This window comes from Macaca mulatta, chromosome 4 (genome assembly GCF_049350105.2).
Source record: "Macaca mulatta isolate MMU2019108-1 chromosome 4, T2T-MMU8v2.0, whole genome shotgun sequence".
NCBI lineage: Eukaryota > Metazoa > Chordata > Mammalia > Primates > Cercopithecidae > Macaca > Macaca mulatta.
The window spans coordinates 163,485,054-163,506,362 of record NC_133409.1 but is presented as its reverse complement, the minus strand read 5'-3'; the positions used below and the strand labels follow the sequence as shown (position 1 = coordinate 163,506,362).

Genomic DNA, 21,309 nt, shown 5'->3' with positions numbered 1-21,309 from the left:
CGGAAGCTTCTTCACTCACAATCTTTTATTTTAGGAAGTTTATTCTAGGAAGTGCCTGAGCTGGGGTAACTCAAAGGCTGAGCCCAACTTGGACTGTCAGTCAGCATGCCTGCACATAGTCTCTCCATGTGGCTTGAGTTTCTCACAGCATGGCAGCTGAGCTCCAGAAAAAGCCTTCTGAGATGGAGCATCTGGAAAATGAGTCTTCTAGAAGACCAAGGCTCACACGACTTGGTTTTATTCCTGCCCAGCCTCAGAAGCTATACAGTATCACTTTCACCAAATTCCACTAGTTACAAGCGAATTCTGAAAGGCGGCCCAGTTTCAAAGGAAGTGCAATGAGACTCTTCCCCTTGATAATAGAGTTGCAAAGTCACATTGTCAAAGAGTATATGGGTTGGAAGTTATTGTTGAAGTCATCTTTGGAATATACAGCTTGGCCAACCATCAAGGGAAGAGGATTGAATGTGAAATGCTTTTATTATCTTTTATATAACCATCTATGCTAGGTAATTTACACATAATATCATTGAATTACCGACAACTTTATGCTTCAGTTCTAACACAAGCCACATTATATTAGCGATATCTATTTTTAATCTGTCTCCTCAACTAGTTGATAAATTACTCCAGAACAATAATTTTATTTGTATCTGTTCCCAGTGCCTTGCATGATACCAGGCATGTAATAGATGCTCAAATATTCATGAAATAAAAATCTTCTCTGTAATAGATCTGGTCATAATTATTCATTCACATACATGTTCCCTGTTCAACCCTCTGCCTCTTGCTGGCTTGGACTTTGTCTTGCTTATCCCCAAAACTTAACACTATGCCTGGTACACAGTAATTTCCCAAAATATATATATTTAGAGCTGAACTAGTCTTTGTTAAGAAGATAGTCCCACTATATTGAAACCAATAATGGAACTGCTGTGAGGTTAAAGATAATTAACTACATCCATGCCCCTATAGTAATAGAAACCAAAAGTACATATTTCTCTTATCAAATAAACAAATTAATTTCTAACAAACCACTCCAAAAGCTATTGGGTTAACACAACAAATGTCTTATTATCATTTGAGATTCTGCACATTGACTAGGCAGTTCTGATATTGGCTGATTTGCAGTTACCCAAGGACTCAGTTGATCTGGAACCACCAAGAAGACTCCCTCCCATTGCTGGCAATTGATGCTGGTTGTTGGCTGAGAGCTTAGATTGGCAGCCTGCTAGAAGTCTTGCAGGACGCTTCTCCCTGGGAGACATGAGCATCTCACTGCCATGGGGGCTGTGTTCCAAGAGGGTGGACCAAGAACAAGCATTCTAAGGGAGAAGAAATGGAAGCTGCCAATCTTCATAAAAGCTAGACTCAGAACTGCCACAGTATCCAGTACTTAGCCATATTTTATTGGTTAAGCTGTCACAGCACCAGTGAGATTCAAGGGTTGAGAAAATAAGTTTCATTCTGAAAGGGGAGTGATCAAGAATATGGAATCATCTTTAATCCACCACAAAATGGGAAAAAGGAAAAACAAATACAGACTACTTTGGTACAACTTCTTTTGTTTGTGAATAAGTAGAAGAATCCAACACTACACCAATGGTTAAGCAAAGCTCAAGGTGAAGATTCTCAACGGATTCCTGCACAGTTCAGAGACAGAAAACCTGGCCTTTTCCTGGTTGTCTAGTAAGACTTGGGTGCTCCAAAGAAGGGGTTTATGTTCTCTCTTTATAAATCATTGGAGATAGCCTAAGTGAAGAACACAAACCAGTTGGACATATACCAGCTAACACCCTGCCCACTTGTTTTAACCAATGCTAATTAGGGAAAAATGTTTCCTGGGAAAACAGTCACAATTTTAGCTAAAAAAGAAAAAAAAAGAGTTACAAACTTGTATTTATAATATCATCCCAATTATGTTTTACTCGTGTGTAGTAAGTTGAAGCATGTTAAACAAATTTTATGGGAAGCCACTGTTTTGGGCTGAGCTCCTGCATTAGACTCCTATAGACTAGACCAAATCAAAATGGAGTCACTTGTGCTAAGTGCCACATAATCAAATTGAAACTTTAAGCATTAGGAGATATACCTAATGTAAACAATGAGTTAATGGGTGCAGCACACCAACATGGCACATGTATACTTATGCAACAAACCTGCATGTTGTGCACATGTACCCTAGAACTTAAAGTGTAATTAAAAAAAAAAAAGAAAGAAAGAAAGAAAAAAGAATTCCCCGGCTTACCAAGCCAAAAAAAGAAAGCAGGTAGATCACCAAACAGACTAGTTTTTTTCCTGAAAACAAGATGCTCAAAACAACCAATTGGAATGGGCCCAGACAATCTGATTCAGTGTAATAGGGAAGTCCCTTCTGCTTTAACCCTTATAAGATAGGTAAAATGAAGTAATGAGATGTTAACCAATCTGCTTTTTCTAGTGTGTTGTTTCCTTGTTCCCATCTTAAAAACCCAGCTCCTCTGTCATACCCGGCAGAATACATGGTCTATTTTATACAAAATGCTGTCCAGATCTAGGATGTCAAATAAAAGTTAATTAGGTCTTTAGGTTAAACTTGTAATTTTGTCTTTTGGCAGGTATTGGGCATTTGTTGCAATAGTATATGAAAACTCAAATTTGTTATCTTCTGCTGCTTTTAGACGAAGCTTCTTGTGCATACTTGGAGGATGAGTTTTCAGGTATTATATGTCAAGACTGGAACCGCCTTAGCTCCTGGTAAGTTAAATGGTCTGTGCTGGGTCTAAGGGCCTAGAATCTGGCCATTTCAAAGAGAAAGGTGTTTAGGTGAGTTTTTAAATACTGTGATTCAAATGAACAGGAAATAAAGGCTGAGTATTTCTCAGGGTTGAAGGAGAGTGTGGCCTGATTTGGGATGAACAAATCAGCAATTAGAAGAGTAGAGGAATTCCTCAGGAATGTGAGGAAAGAAGAAGAAGGTTGCCGGTACCTTCAATGAGACAGCCTAGATGGCAAGTTTAAGTGTTCTTGTCTTAGTCTGTTTCGTGTTGCCAGAAAAGAATACCTAAATCTGGGAAATTTATGAAGAAAAGGGGTTTATTTAGCTCATGGTTCTATAGGTTGGGAAGTTCAAGGGCATGGTCCTGGTTTCTGGTGGGGACTCTCCTGCTGAGTCACAACATGACAGAGACAGTCAAAGAGAAGTAAACACGTTGGAAGAGCTAAAACCCAATAGGCATCCTGGCTTTCTAACAACGCACTGTCTCAAGAGTTAATCTATTCCCAAGAGAACTAATCTACTTTCACAGAGTAAGAACTCATTGTCAAGAGAACAACGCTAAGACATTCATGAGGAATCCATCCCCTGTGATCCAAACACCTGCCACTAGTCCCCACCTCCCACCACCACCACCACCACACGGGGCTCGAATTTCAACATGAGTCTTGGTGGGACAAACCAAACCATAGAAGTGCTTGAAAGGCAAGCTGGAGGTGTCAGGACCTCCACACGCAGGTGCATGGGAGGGCCTCTGAAGGCAGAACACTAAGCTCAGTGGATTTGGGAACCACAACAGGTCCCCATGTGGAATGGGGCAAGAGGACTGGGAGGTGCAGTCTCCAATTCACTAGATAAACCGAAGAACAGAGGTCTACCCTAACTTCTTGGATTGTAGAAATGCTGCCAATCTGTCCTAGCCTAAGAAAGGAGGAGGAAGGCACTAAAAATAACTAAGAGTAAACTGCAACATAATAAACAAGAATGCAGTCGACGAAATTTGATTGTACCCATTGTTAAGAAATGTGACACAGTGGCTCACACCTATAATCCTAGCACTTTGAGAGGCTAAAACAGGAGGATCACTTGAGCCCAGTAGTTTGAGACCAGCCTAGGCAACATAGTGAGACCCTGTCTCTACAAAAAATTTAAAAATTAGCCAGGCATGGTATGGTGGCTTTCACCTGAGGTCCCAGCTACTCAGGAGGCTGAGGCGGGAGGATCCCTTGAGCTCGGGAGATTGAGGCTGCAGTGAGCCATGGTATGCCCCTGCATTCCAGCCTGGGTGACAGAGCAGGACTCTTGTCAAAAAAAAAAAAAAAAAAAAGAGAAAGAGAAAACAGAGAGGGAAAAAGGAAGGAAAGAAGGAAGGAAGAAAGGAAGGAAGGGAGGGGAAAAGAGAGAAAGAGAAAGAAAAGAAAGAGAGAAAGAAAAGAAAGAAAGAAGGAAAGAAAGAGAGAAAGAAAGAAAGAAAGAAAGAAAGAAAGAAAGAAAGAAAGAAAGAAAGAAAGAAAGAGAAAGAAAGAAAAAGGAATGAAGGAAGGAAGGAAGGAAGAAAGAAAGAAAGAAAGAAAAAGAAAGAAAGAAAGAGAAAAAAAGAAAGAGAGAAAGACGAAGGGAGGGGATGGGAGGGGAGGGGAGAAGGAAGGAAGACAGAGAGAAAGAAAGAGAGAGAGGGAGGGAGAGAGGGAAGTAAGGAAGGGAAAAAATAAAGAAAGGAAAGAAAGAAAGAGGAAGGAGGAAGGAAGGAAGAAAGGAAGGAAGGAAGGGAGGGAGGGAGGGGAGGGGAGGGGAAGGGAGGGGAAGAGAGGGGAAGGGAGAGGAGGGAAGGGGAGGGAAGTAAAAGGGAAGGGAGGGATTAAATTAGATTACTATTTTTTTTTTTTGAGACAGAGTCTCACTCTGTTGCCCAGACTGGGGTGCAGTGGCGCAGTCTCAGCTCACTGCAAACTCTGCCTCCCAGACTTAAGCAATTCTCGTGCTTCAGTCTCCCGAGTAGCTGGGATTATAGGCGTGAGCTACTATGACCGCCTAATTTTTGTATTTTTAGTAGAGATGGGGGGTCTCACCATGTTGACCAGGCTGTTCTCAAACTCCTGACCTCAAGTGATCCGCCCGCCTCGGCCTCCCAAAGTCCCGGGATTACAGGCATGAGCCACTGTCCTTGGCCGAGATTACATTAAAGAGCAATTTAGACCTATTTTCTCCCTCTCTCACAATTTCTCTCTCATACACACACAAAGAAAACATGCTATAACTTAACAATTGTTATTTATATGCCGTTAAATTATGGCTGGCATTGTTTAATTTTTCGAGTCTTTTTCTTGCAGTGAATATGCATTAACTTCAAAATTGCAAAATATACACAGGAAAAAAGAGCATAATTAGATGACAAGCCAAAACCCAAAGTATATTCTACTTTCCAGCAGTTCCTCTTGATCTGTAATAAGACACATGGCTCCAAGCAAAATCCAAGGCATGAGTTTATATGGTCAAAAGCAGAGCAAGAAGATTGAAGCAAAAATAGTTCTCCTAAGTAGAGAAGAACTAGCTGCCTAGTGTTTACACATGCTGGCATAAACCGCCTAACAGCTCTTACTTTAGCACACTTACTATCTATTTTCACTATTTCCAAAAGGTAGGAGATTACTCTGCCGTGGATTCTAGGAATGTGTCTTTACTCTCATTTCAGTGAAATTAAGCTTTCTATGTTGCTCCAGAATAAAAGAACAAATAAAACAATATTTCAAAACAGTATCCATTTTACTTTCACGTGTCTGGATGAAGTGAGTTCTAGAGGGAGGTGAGAAGGAGAAGGCAACTAGAGAGCAGGAATAGTCAAGACACTGTTTTCAAAAAATAATAACTAAAAGAAAAAGTATGAGAAAGGATGTCACTTTCATGAGAGTGGTACTTCTAACGTATGTCATACTAGAAACCCCCAAAATATACATTCCTTTCTCTAAGACTCAAGGAGTGACAAACAGAAATGATGTGGAAGAAATACACACTCTCTTTCATCAAGCAGTTTAAGGTGGAGACATATGGAATGGGACCAAGGCAGAAAAACATGACATGACACAGTGACTTCCAAGTTCATCAACTGTCTCTTTAAAATATTGCATAAAAACCCAGCTACTCGGGAGGCTGAGACAGGAGAATCGCTTGAACCCAGGAGGCGGAGGTTGCAGTAAGCCAAGATGGCGCTACTGCACTCCAGCCTGGGCAACAGAGCGAGACTCTGTCTCAAAAATATATATATATTGCGTCAAGAAACTGAATAGGGTGTGTGTGTGTGTGTGTGTGTGTGTGTGTGTGTGTGTGTGTGTGTGTGTGTGTGAAGGGGGTAGAGAAAAAGAGAGAGATTGATTTTTAGGACTCAGCTCATATGATTGTCAGACTGATGTATCTAAAATCTGCAGAGTAGTCCAGCAGGCTGGAGAACCAGGGAAGAGCTGATGTTGCGGCTTGAATCCAAAGGCAGTCTCCAGGCAGAATGTCTTCCTCCTCGGGGAACCTAATTTCCTTTAAGACCTTCAACTGTTTAGATTAAGTCCACCCACATTGTGGATAGTGCTCTGCTTCACTCAAACTCTACCAATTTAGAAGTTAATCACATTTTTAAAATACCTTCATTGCAACATCTAGATTGGTGTTTGTTCAAACATCTGGGCACCATAGCCTGGCCAATCTGACACATAAAATTAACCATCTTGAAACCCAAACACTGGAAAAAACAGAGAGAACTCAGGAAAAAAAGTAAAAGATGACTCAATCAGATGATTAAGTGCTGTCATAATGGATGTAATTTTTCTAAACAGACTACTCATTAACAGAATTCAGAGCATCAATTTGAATGTAGTTACTCTACAGTGGTTGGAAGTCAACCTCCCTGGTTAAAGAAAAAGGTATCAGATTTCATCTGTTTCTCTGAATCAGGTGAATGTTTCAAAGTACCTTGTCTCCAAGTCAATTTTCACTATGACATTGCTTTTCAGAAAGCACTATTGATTCCTATGGCTATCTTGTGGTTGATGCAATAAATCTAAATTATTCCTGGGTCTCAAGTGAGACTCTCATCATCTGGCCACCACACTTAACCTTATTTCCTTTAATTCCCCAGCTGCAACTTCAGCTACAATCAACATGTCTCTTCCTTCTTCTACAGACTCTATACTATTCATGCTGTGTAGCTTTTATTTTCTTTTAGTCCACAATGACTTCCCCATTTTTCTCTGCCTATTCACCAAGCATAACTATCCTTCACAGATCAAATTAAGTTCTACCTAATCTATCAAATCAAGTTCATCTATGAATTCATCTCTGACTACTCTTGCCATTAGTAAATAGCCAACCTTCCTGGTTAAGGAGAAAAGGATCAAATTCCATCTGTTTTTACCAACAAGCCTTTCTTTACTGAATACTTTATAATATAATAAAGTAACATAATATCATTGATACTAGTGTAATAAATTCAATTCCATTAATTTTTTTGAAAATTTTGCTGATATAAGGAAGAGAAACAATAAACATTGTTCTAAGGAACTGCATCATTGTCCAAATGATTTATACTTATATAAGCATAAAATTTTATTTTCAGTAAAAATATTTATTGAACCCCTCAATAAATAAAACTAATTATATATAGTTATATATAATATATAAAATATTATTATATTGAGGGTGTGTGTGTGTGTGTGTGTGTATGTGTGTGTATAATATATACCAAGGCTAGGCTTTTGAGATAAATATATACTGGGCTAGGCTCTTGAGATAAATTAAGAAATACAATCACAATCTGGTAGGGAAGAAGAAACAAACCAAAGATCAAGCTTATTTTCAATATATCATGATACCTGTGTAGCAGATACATGAGCAAAGTACTAAGAAACCACCTAATGCAGCTGCATTGTTTCAAAGCTGAAAATACTGAGCTCATAAAGAGCATGTATATTTAGGTAGTGGAATCTGGGACTGGACTCCAAGCTGTTCATTACTTGCTTCAATCTAATTAAAGTCTACAAAGAGAAAATTATCTACAGAGAAAAGGTTTACAAAATAGCATAGCAAATCAGCACAGCTCTGGATTTCACCTGAAAAACATCTCACCACGCTCTCAAGACCTCAGGCCAGGAATATGTTTTGGTTTTTTTTTTTCTGCTTATAGAGAAATGGCCCAGCCGGGGAGTGGTAGCACATTAATCTCACCATTAAGGCTCTGACATTGCTGAGGTCTTTACCACCAGTGAGTAGCAATTATTTTTGTAGTAGAGGTCCATGTACAGAGAATTGATTCTCCAGTGCATATGAATATCCCCTATTAGCCCCACTTGATAAGTGGGAGCTGTGCTTTCGCCTGCCGTGGAGGGCTACGATTGCCCAATCGAACACTCTCTCTTCATGCATAAACATCACTCCTGCTATCACTAATGGGAAAGGGTTCCACAGGGCTGTGGAAAATAGAGCCCACAGTCTTTTGATAAATCTGTCAAATGTGACATGTTCTATGTGAAGAGCAGCACCACGGCTGATTAAATGAGCAACCCAGTGTACAGTACAATAATGTGTCAAAGCACTTCAGTGCAGATAGCTGTTTGCAGTTCTGGGAGAAATTCAGGACTTAAAATAAGAGTCATTAGCAGGAACCCAGGTAAAAATGTCCACACTGCCAACATCACAGACCTCTCTCATTAATATGCCCTTCACCTCCCTTCCCTCCCTTACCTTGTTTTGGTCACTTTCCTAGGACCAAATATGTACACCTGGACAAGGAATTCTGTGGTACTGAGGTGACAGGCTGGAGACAAGAACACAGCTTACCTGTCATCTGTGTGGATGCAGCACAGGCCTACAACCTCTCTCTTTCTGTCCTTCAACATAGTGGCCACAGGACATGTTGTGCCTGGCAAAATTCTCACCAATCAAAGCTTTCCCTTGATGGTCCCTGGTCTTCCTTCTGCATTCATGCACCCAAGACCCTCACACCGCTCCACAAGTCCCATCCAGTGTCTACCAGGATCCCCCCGGAGCTCCCACCTCTCCATCATCTGCCTTGGGGCATGCAAGGAGTTTCTAAATTCAGTAGAATAAAGGCTATAGTGTTATCCCTCTTTTTTGTATTTTAAGTAATTTGATAAAAATCTTACATGAATTGGTTGAAAGCAGGCCGATCCTTAGAACAATAAAATTAGCAGATCCCATCTTATGCTGATGAAATGGACTTGTAAATGTCAGCTAAGGGTAACACTAAGAAATAACTGTACCTGGAGGCTAATTGTTACCAGAAATAACAGTTTAGCATTAGCCATGATAAAATGAAATTATTGTATGAAAATTTCCAAATTGGAGAATATTTTTTAAAATAGGTCAATTCATTCAGATACCTGGAAGAATACTTTTCACTTAATAATTATAAATAAGAGTATTAAGCACCTACCACATATTTAGCATTGTGCTAAGTGTATTGCCTCATATCAGTCTCACAACAGCATCCTGAACTGTGTAGCACCCTTGTGTATACTTTATAAATAAGAAAATCTATAATTAAAAGTGTAATTTGCCTGAGATCCCACAGATAATAAATGATGGAGCTGGGATTTGAAGTCAGGCTTATCTGACTTAATCATGTCTGGGGCTGATGGCTAAACAATATTGTTTCTCATGAGCCAATTTATGTCCATGAGCCCAAAACAAAGGTATCGCGTTCTTCTAAAGTCAGTTGCCCTACAGGGCTCTTTGATGGTCTAAGTGTCTAATTGGTAATACCAGTGCTTGCATTTTTTTCTTTTTTAAGGTAAAAAAAAAAAAAAAAAGCTTCCTTTCATATTGTGTGTCCAGAATGCTAGAATCTTCTCTGAGTATTTGCTCAAACATGTAAGGAGATTAAACTCCATTTTAAGAATAGTAATGGCTTTGTTTATAACTATTCTTACAGCCTACCTCCACAGGTAAGGTTAAAATTGACATCCGAGTAACTTACAACATTCGAATTTCTTTTTAATAAACAATGAAAAATATTCTCCCTTTAGTCTGATCACATAATTTAATCATGAGCTAACTTTGATACTAAAGGTGATTGGAATGCTCATCTTTGAACCAAAGGAGCAGGAGGAAACTCACTGAATTAAGTTTGATTATCAGAAACATGTGATCAACTACAGTTGATCATCAATTCTAGTAACCCAGATTTTAGAAAAATGCTTTCTATGAGTTACAATTTCATGTTACAACTTTTATAGTCAATACACACTGCTCTCGATTTGTGGAAGAACTGTGTATCTTCTACAAAATAACTGAGCATAGCATTTATCATGTTACCCAGTGTCCATTCCATAAAGATACAAATGACAGATCCCTTCCAGAATTTATTGCAATTGTCTTTCCAGAATAACTTGTAGCCTCCATAATTACTCTTCAATAAATACCATCTAACCCACTGGATTTCCTGTATTGTTTTTGTGCCAAGACTATATTGTGCTTTGTCCTTTGTGAAACATGGAGCCCAATATAATCTTATCAATAGCAACTAACCAATCATGAGTTCCTGTCAAATTTCTGCTGTTTCTCTAAATGATTTTTGATATATCTACTTTTTTTTCTTTTTAATATTTATCTTTAGTGTCCAACTCTATTTATTGTTTAGTTTCATAAATTGTTGCTTATATTACATGAGTAAAGTCAATAGATAACTGTAAATTAGATAGATGAATGGATAGCTATACACATTTACATAACATACATAAATAAATACATACACTCGGTCGTTGGCAAAGCCTGAGTCCTGTCCTCTCGCTCTCTACTTACTCCTCCCCCAACCCTGGAGAGCATGAACTTCACCACTGGCTCCACCTTCTCGACCAACTACTAGTCCCTGGGCCCAGCTATGGGTCCAGCCAGTCAGCAGGGCAGCCAGCATCTATGCAGGCACTGGGGGCTCTGGTTCCTGGATATCCATGTCCTGCTCCACCAGCCTCCAGGATGGCATGGGGTCTGGGGGCCTGGCCATGGGGATGGCTGAGGGTCTGGCATGAATGGGAGGCATCCAGAACAAGAAGGAGACCATGCAAAGCCTGAATGACCACCTGGCCTCCTATTTGGACAGAGTGAGGAGCCTGGAGACCGCGAACCAGAAGCTGGAGAGCAAAATCCGGGAGCGCCTGGAGAAGAAGGGACCCCAGTTCAGAGACTGGAGCCTTTACTTCAAGACCATCAAGGATCTGAGGGCTCAGATCTTCACAAATACTGTGGACAATGTCCGCATCTTTCTGCAGATCAACGGTGCCCGTCTTGCTGCTGATGACTTTAGAGTCAAGTGTGAGACAGAGTTGGCCATGTGCCAGTTTGTGGAGAGCAACATTCATGGGCTCCTCAAGGTCATTGATGACACCAATGTCACTCGGCTGCGACTGGAGGCAGAGATCGAGGCTCTCAAGGAGGAGCTGTTCTTCCTGGAGAAGAACCACGGAGAGGAAGTAAAATGCCTACAAGCCCAGATTGCCAGCTCTGGGTTGACTATGGAGGTAGATGCCTCCACATCTCAGGACCTCGCCAAGATCATAGCACACATCCTGACCCGATATGACAAGCTGGCTTGGAAAAACCGAGAAGAGATGGACAAGTACTTGTCTCAGCAGATTGAGGAGAGCACCACAGTGGTCACCATGCAGTCTGCCAAGGTTGGAGCTGCTGAGATGACACTCATGGAGCTGAGACGTACAGTCCAGTCCTTGGAGATCGACCTGGACTTGATGAGAAATCTGAAGACCAGCTTGGAGAACAGGCTGAGGGAGGTGGAGGCCTGCTACGCCCTGCAGATGGAGCAGCTCAACGGGATCCTGTTGCACCTGGAGTCAGAGCTGGCACAGACCCAGGCAGAGGGACAGCTCACCAGGCCCAGAAGTACAAGGCCCTGCTGAACATCAAGGGCAAGCTGGAGGCTGAGATCGCCACCAACTGCCTCCTGCTGGAAGATGGCAAGGGCTTTAATCTTAGTGATACCCTGGACAGCAGCAACTCCATGCAAACCATCCAGAAGACCACCACCAGCCAGATAGTGGATGGCAAAGTGGTGTCTGAGACCAATGACACCAAAGTTGTGAGACATTAAGCCAGCAAAAGCAGAGTACCCTTTGGGGACCAGGAGGCCAATAAAAAGTTCAGAGATAAATATAGATATAGACATAGATATAGATATAGATACACACACACATACACACACACACACACACACAGAGGTGGTACAGTAGAATGAAATTGAAGATGGGGACTTAGATTCTAATTCAAGATGGCTAACTAGAGACATCAGACATCCACCCTCTCCAGAAAGAAGAACCAAAATTATGAATAGACAATCATACCTCAAATAGAATATCTAGTAAAGAACACCAGAATTCAACAAAAAACCCACATGAAACATCTGAGGCACTGAAGGGGAAGGAAGCAAGTGACCACTCAACCAAGGTTGGCCAAGAGCCCCAGGGGCCTCAATATTGCAGGGTAAGAGTTAGCAAGACAGCTTTGTTGCCCCACATGCCTGCCATGGACTCCTGCCATCTGAACTGCAGGAGAGCTCTTCTACCCATATGTACAGTGATCCAAGTACGAGTGGCAGTTTGGAGACCCTGCGAGGTCATTGCAGCAGACAGGAAACTCACACTGGGCCACTTATTCCCCACCCCGATACTTGAACAGGTGTGAGAGGGTGCCATTTGGGGAGTGCAGCCATCATGGGACTTCATCTTGCCCTGAGAACAACAGCCCCCATATCTCCGTACCCCGGGAGCTCTCACTGACATTTCCCAGTGTCTAATAGGAGGGCTACAGCAGCACAGAGCTGGCTGGTCCTGAAGGTGTTACAGGGTCCTCAGTTCTCTAGCCCACAGGGAGTGCTACTCACTGGAGAAGAGATGGTACAAGTGTACGAAAAGGCAGCCGTTGAGACAAAGCAAAACAAAGCATGTGCTTTTCAGAGCCCGAGAGCTGTCTGTCTAGAACTGTGAGAAGTGACCCCACCCCCAGTGGCAGCACAAACTCTGTGCTTGCCTTTGTAAGCGAAAGGTAAAATCCATTCCCACAGGTAGGGTGGCCTCTGTGCTTGGGCACTCAGGTCGGAAACAGGATCCCTATCCTTCCTCCACACACCTGCTTCTGCTGCTGTCAAAGGCTGGGGCAGGTGAGTTAGAGGACTACCTGTCTGGGGGGTAAGTGGCAACTGTGACACCACTGGCAGAGTAGCCTTCTTGCCTTGGCTCATGAGTGAGGCAGGTCCCTCACCCCCTGGCACTAGTACTGCTACAGAGATCAGGTGAGCCTGAGAGCAGAGTGTCTGAGGCCATTGGGTGTAAATGAACCACAGCCACCACCACCACCACTCAGGACGCAAAGTATCATCTCACCACTGCTACCGCAGTTGCACCCACCACACTACCTACCCAGAGGCCTGAGAACCTGCTCAGCCACCCCTAGCCCACCACTGCCACTACTGAGCAAACCACCTGGAGTCCCAAGAATTGGCCCACTATTAACTGCCAATGCAGGTGCCAGTGTACACTGCCTTGGGGCTCAAAGTCAGGCATGCATAGCCCACCACTGCCACCACTAGGGCCTGAATATTGGCCCGTCTGGCTTCCCAGTCCCCCACAACTTCACCACAACCTCCATCAATGATTGCATACTAACCCCCATAAGAAAATCACAGAAAGCCCTAATACTGTTTATAGCCAAAGAAATCACACAGAGGTTACACTACTAGTTGCATCCAGAATCAAACTAAAATGCTGTACACAACCAACACCATATATATATATTTAGGAAAAGTTCTATTCTACAAAAATAAATTCAAAAATAGGAAGAAGTGACTATTACACAAGATAGGTAGCTATCCACATAAGGACACAGAAAACATGAGAAAGCAAGGAAATATGACACCTTTCAAAAATACAGTAATTCTCCAACAATAGATCTCAATCAACAGAAATATTCAAAATGCCAAATAAATAATTCAAAATATTGATCTTAAAGAAGCTCAATGAGATACAAGGGACTTCTGAAAAACAATATTTTTTAAAAATTCTAATTAAGGATACAAATGAGAAATTTACCAAAGAGACAGATATTTTTTTTAAAAAACAAATAAAAATTTTAGAAATGAAAAATGCACTGAAAGAAATACATAATATGTTTGAAAGCTTCAACAATAGACTAGATCAGGCAGAAGAAAGAATTTCAGAACTTAAAGACAGGTCTTTTGGAATAACCCATTCAGGTTGGGCTGTGCAGCAAACAAGCATGGCACATGTTTACCTATGTAACAAACCCACACATCCTACACATGTAGCCTGGAACTTAAGTGTTGAAAAAATAAAAGAAATAACCCATTCAGACAAAAATAAAGAAAAAATAATAAAACAGAATGAGCAGAGGCTTCATGACATTTGAGACATCATGAAATAACCAAATATACAAATCATCAGTATCCTCAAGGACAAATAAAAGCAGAGGAAATATAAGAAAACCTATTTAAAGAAATAACAGATGAAAACTTCCTAAATTAAGCAAAATATTTAGTCATTCAGATAGAAGAGGCTCAGTGATCCCCAGGCAGATACAATGAAAAAATGGTTTTCTCCACAGCACATCATAGACGGTTTAACATCAGAGATACAGAGTGAATTCTGAAAACATCAAGAGAAAGCCCATAGTAACTTGTAAAGGAAGTCCCATCAGACTAACAGCAGATTTCTCAGAAGAATTCTTACAGACCAGAAGAGAATGTAAAAATATAGTCAAAAGGAAAAAAGAAAACACCTGTCAGCCAAGAATATAATATTTAGCAAAATTATTATTCATAATTGTCTTTCCCAGAAAAGCAAATACTAAAGAAATTCATTACCACTAGACCAGACCTACAAGAAACATTCATGGTAGTACTATTCCTGAAAGCAAAATAACAACATTTACTATCATGAAAACACACAAAATATAAAACCCACTGGTAAAATGATCACACAAAAAAGGAAGAGAAAGGACTCAAATTGTATCACTACAGAAATCAAACAGACCATAATGACAAACAATAAGAGAAAAAGAAACAAAGAATATATAAAACAACTGGAAAACAATATATAAAAAAACTGGAAAACAATTAACAATATGACAGGAATGAAGCTGCAACATCAATAATAACCTTGAACATAAATTAAATAAATCTCCACTTAAAATATATAGAATGTCTGAATTAATTTTAAAAATACAATCTAACTATATGCTTCTTACAAGAAACTCACGTTACCATTAAAGACACATATAGCCTAAACGTAAAGGAATTAAAGAAAAATATTTCATGGTCAGGCGCGGTGGCTCCAGCACTTTGGGAGGCCGAGACGGGTGGATCACGAGGTCAGGAGATCGAGACCATCCTGGCTAACACGGTGAAACCCCGTCTCTACTAAAAAATACAAAAAACTAGCCGGGTGAGGTGGCGGGTGCTTGTAGTCCCAGCTACATGGGAGGCTGAGACAGGAGAATGGCGTAAACCCGGGAGGCGGAGCTTGCAGTGAGCTGAGATCCGGCCACTGCACTCTAGCCTGGGTGACAGAGCGAGACTCCGTCTCAAAAAAAAAAAAAAAAATTTCACACAAATGGAAACTAAAAGTGAAAAGGAGTCACTATACTTATATCAGATAAAACACACTTTAAGTCAAGAATAGTTTTTTTAAAAAGGACAAAGAAGGTTATTATATAATGATAAAGGGATTAATCCAGCAAAAGGATATATAAAAATTCTGAACATATATGCACCCAACACTAGAGCACCCAGATTCATAAAGCAAATATTGTTAGTGGGGTACCTCACAAAACTAGTGGGGTACTTCAATACCCCACTCTCAGCACTAGACAAATCATCTAAATAAAAAAACCAACAAAGAAAAATTGGATTTAAACTGTATTTTAGATTAAATGTGCCTAACAGACATTGACAAAACATTCTATTCAGTGACTGAATATATGAAGCGTTTTCTAGGACAGACCATGTTTGACCACAAAACAGTCTCAACAAATTTTTAAAAATCAAAACTATATCAAGTATCATTTCAGATCACAAAGGAATAAAACTGGAAATCAATACCTAGAGGAACTTTGGAAACAAAACAAATACATAGAAATTAAACAATATGCTCATAAGGTCAATGAAGAAATTAAAATGAAAATCAAAGAGTTTCTTAAAATAAAAGAAAATGGAGAAACAGTGTACCAAAACCTGTGGAATACAGCAAAAGTAGTGCCGAGGGGAATTTGTAGCAATAAACCCCTAGATCAAAATATAGAAGTGCTACAAATTAACAATCTAATGACACACCTCAAGAAACTAGAAAAGCAAAAACAAAATAAACCCAGAGTTAGCAGAAGAAAAGAAATAATGAAAATCAGAATAGAATTAAATGAAATAGAGACTTAAAAATACAAAGGATCAATTTTTTAAAAAGTTGATTCCTTTAAACCAGTAGCTACGCTAACCAAGAAGAGAGAAGACCCAAATAAACAAAATCAGAAACAAAAAAGGAGACATGAAAACTGATACCACAGAAATATAAAACAATACAGAGACTATTATGAAGAACTATATGCTGACAAATGAAAAACCTAGAGAAAATGGACAGATTCCTAGAAACATACAACCTCCAAAGACTAAATCAGGAAGAAATAGAAAACCTGAACAGACCAATAATGAGTAGCAAGATTGAATCAGTAATAAAAAGTCTCCTGACAAAGAAAAGCCCAGAACTAAATGTATTAATAGCCAAATTCTACCAATCATACAAAGAATTACTAATATTAATCCTCCTGAAACTCTTCCAAAAAAATCAAAGAGGAAGGAATTTTCTCTAACTCATTCTATGAGCCCTGCATCACCCTAACGCCAAAACCAGAGAAGGGCACAACAAGAAAAAAATAATTACAGGCCAATGTTTCTTTTTTTTTTTTTTTTGAGATGGAGTCTCACTCTGTCACCCAGGCTGGAGTGCAGTGACATGATCTCGGCTCACTGCAACCTCCGCCTCCTGGGTTCAAGCGACTGTCATGCCTCAGCCTCCCAAGTAGGTGGGACTACAGGTGCACTCTACCATGCCCAGCTAATTTTTGTATTTTTAGTAGAGACGGGGTTTCACCATATTGGCCAGGCCAGTCTCGAACTCCTGACATTGTGATCCGCCCGCCTTGGCCTCCTAAAGTGCTGGGATTACAGGCATGAGCCACTACGCCCAGCAGGCCAATGTTTCTGATTAACATAGACACCAAAGTCCTCAATAAAATACTAGCAAACCAAATACAACAGTACATCAAAAAAATAATATACCTCAATCAAGCGGGATTTATACTGAAGATGCAAGAAGGGTTCTGCATACATAAGTCAACAAATATGACACATCACATAAACATAATTTAGGACAAAAACCATATGATCATCTCAATAGATGTGTAGAAAAAGCATCTGATAAAAATCCATCATTTTTCATGATAAAAGCTCTCAACAAATTAGACATAAAAGGAACACACTTCAAACTAATAACGACCAACTTCAACAAACCCACAGCTAACATCATACTGAATGGGAAAAACTTGAAAGCCTTTCCTCTAAGCACTAGAACAAGACAAGAATGCCCACTTTCACCACTCCCACTCAGCATAGTACTGAAAGTCCTAGCCAGAGCAATCGGGCAGGTGAAAGAAATAAAAATAATCCAAAGTGGAAGAGAGGAAATCAAATTGTTCCTTTTTGCTGATGGTATAATCTTGTATGTAAAGGAAAAAAAACAAAACAAAACAAACAAACAAACAAAAACCCTAAAGACTTCACCAGAAGCTCTTAGATTTGATCAATGAATTAAAATGCAAAATACAAAATCAACATACAAATCTCAATACTGTTTCTATAAACCAATAATAATTTAGCCAAGAAAGAAATCAAGAAGGCAATCCCATTTACAATAGCTACAAAAAAATACTAAGGAATAAATTTAACCAAGTAGGTGACAGATCTTTACTAGGAAAATTGCAAAACACTAATGACAGAAATTGAAGATGACACAAACAAATGGAAACACACCCCGTGTTCATGGATTGAAAGAATCAGTATCATTAAAATGACCATATTGCCCAAAGCAATCTACAGATTCAGTTCAGTCCGTATTAAATTAATGGCAATATTCAGTACAGAATTAAAGAAAACAGTCCTAAAATTCATATGGAACAAAAAGCCTGAAGAGCCAAAGCAATCCAGAGCAAAAAGAACAAAGCTGGAGGTATGACATTACCTGACTTCAAAATATATTACAAGGCTAGGCTACAGTAACTAAAATAGCATGATACTGGTATAAATATATATATATATATGTAGACCAATGGAAAAAAATAGAAAAAAATCCCAGAAATAAAGCCACATATTTATAGCCAACTGATATTTAACAAAGCCAAGATCTCTAGGGAAAGGACACCCTCTTCAATAAATGCTGCTGGGAAAATTGGATAGCTACATGCAGAGAATGGAACTGAGCCCCATTTTTCACCATATACAAAATTCTAATCAAAATGAATTAAAGACTTAAATGAAAGACCCAAAATACAAAAATACTAGAAGAAAATCTAGAAAGAAACTATCCTGAACATTGGTCTAAACAAAGAATTTATGATTAAGCCCCCAAAAGCACAGGCAACAAAAACAAAAATTGACAAATGGTACTTAATTAAACTAAAAAGCTTCTGTACAACAAAATAAATAATCAACACAGTGAAAAGACAACTTATTGAATGGGCAAAATATTTGCAAACTATTCATCCAACAGAATACTAATATTAAGAATATACAAGGAATTCAAACAACTTAACAGGAAACAAATAATCCCATTAAAAAGTAGACAGGAAATAGACATTTCTCAAAAGAAGACATACAAATGGCCAACGGGTATATGAAAAAATGTTCACTGTCACTAATCATCAGAAAATTGCAAATCAAAACTACAATGAGATATCATCTTAACCCACTCAGAATGGCTATTACTAAAAAGACCAAAAAAAACCCAGATATTTATTGTTATTGGTGAAGATGCAGAGAAAAGAGAATTCTTATACACTGTTGGTGGGAAGGTAAACTAGTACAGGTGGTGTGAAAAACAGCATGGAGTTTTCTCAAAAATATAAAAATAGAATTACCATTCAGTCCAGCAATCCCACTACTGGGTATCTACCCAAGGGAAAAGAAGTAATATATCAAATGAATATCTGCACTTTTGTGTTTATTGAAGTACTATTCAGAATATAGCAAAGATATAAAATCAACCAAAGTGTCTGTCAATGGAAGAATGGATAAAGAAAATGTGGTATATATACATAATGGAATACTATTTAGCTATTTAAAAAGAATGAAATAATGTCATTTGCAGCAACACAGATGAAACTGGAGGTTGTCCTACAAATGAAGCCAGGCACAAAAGAAAATTATCATATGCTTTCATTTGTATGTGGGAGCTAAAAAGTCTGATCACATGGAGGTAGAGAGTGAAAAGACAGAAAACAGAGACTGGGAATCATGAATGGGGGAGCTGATGTGGGGAGGATAAAGAAAAATGTGTTAAAGAGTACAACCACACGGTAAGATAGAAGGAATATAGTCAATGTTTAATAGCGAGTAGGATGACTATACTTAACAAAAATGTATTGTACATGAGTGATGAACACCTTAAATACCCTGATTTGATTACTATGCATTATATACATATTACAAAGTCACATGTACTCCATAAATAGGTACAAATAAAAAAGAAGATGGGGACTTGATTCATTAGTAAGCAATTATCCTTACAAGGAAAGAAAAGTTCTTCATCATAATATTCTATTTGCTTAAACATTGGCCAGCCATTTGCCACAAACAAGACAAAAACGTTTGGATGAGTCTCTCCAAGTCAATACTTCATTGGAAAATCAACTTAAAATGCGTATCACACCATGAGTACCCAAGGAAAACACATTATAAGACAGTAGATGGAGAACCAAAAACTTTCCTATCCAACTGAGAACACTAGAGGCGACCAATAAATAGAGGATAATGATGGTGTTATCAACACCTATCTGTAGCTCTGTGAATATGAGAATAAATATTTTCTACATATATACATATAATACATAACCTTTCATAGATTATTCAGTCAATGCTCAGGTCATACCCGCCAGTCCTTATTCCCTTATATTATCTTTAAATAAAGGCCATATATTTAAAAATTTTTTTAAATTATAAATTAGTGTTTTACATTTGTCACTAACATAGAACAGAGTTTTAAAATATGGCTAACCTACACTTCAGGTCACCTCTTCCAGGCTGATGGTGGTGCCTATTTAGAATAGTAAAATTTCACCAAGCAGATTTCCTCCAGTTGTAGATAATTGTGAAAAGAATAAAAAAATTAAGTGAGCAAAGAACATGAACAGATACTTCACAAAAGAAGACATTCATGTGGGGAAAATATGAAAAAAACTCATCATCACTGGTCATTAGAGAAATGCAAATCAAAACCACAATAAGATGCCATCTCATGCCAGTCAGAGTGGCAATTTTTCATAGTCAAGAAACAACAGATGCTGGTAAGGCTGTGGAGAAATAAGAATGCTTTCACACTGTTGATGGGAATGAAAATTAGTTCAACCATTGAGGAAGATGCTGTGGTTATTCCTCAAAAGACCTAGAAGCAGAAATACCATTTGACCCAGCAATCCCATTACTGGATGTATACCCAAAGGAATATAAATCACTATAAAGATACATGCACACATATGTTTATTGCAGCACTATCCACAACAGCAAAGACATGGAATCAACCCAAATGCCCATCAATGATAGACTGGATAAAGAAAATGTGGTATATAGACAGAATGGAATACTTTGAAGTCATAAAAAGGAACAAGATCCTGTCCTTTGCAGGAACGTGGACGGAGCTGGAAGCCATTATCCTCGGCAAACTAATGCAGAAACAGAAAACCAAACATTGCATGTTTTCTCTTATAAGTGGGAGCTGAACAATGAGAACACATGGACACAGGGGAACAACACACACTGGGGCTCTCGGGGGATGGGGTAGGAGGAGCTAGACGTCAGGAAAAATAGCTAATACATGCTGGACTTAACACCTAGGTGATGGGTTGATAGGCGCAGCAAACCACCATGGCACACGTTAATCTATGTAACAAGCCTGTACATCCTGCACATATACCCTAGAACTTAAAATTCAAATTAATTTTAAAAATTAAAGCATATCATTAAGACAATTATACATATTTGAAATAAAAAATATTACATCTTGGGTAATATTAATATAGCAACATAATTAGGCAACTCTAAAATACTGATGAATAAAGAGATATATTCATGAAGACTGAAAAGTTATCAAAATGACTCAGCACAAAGCTGTAATACATTAAAGTACAATGGGGCACTGCCTCCACCCAACTATTTTTTTCATTTTCTACATTAAAAAAATTAGTAAGATACTGCTGTATATAAAGTA

The 21,309-nt window shown here is 39.0% G+C and overlaps 1 pseudogene; it reads left to right on the top strand.

Moving 5' to 3' along the window:
* Positions 1-10,580: 10,580 nt before the first annotated feature.
* LOC718893 (keratin, type I cytoskeletal 18 pseudogene) lies at positions 10,581-11,861 on the top strand (annotated as a pseudogene).
* Positions 11,862-21,309: the final 9,448 nt, after the last annotated feature.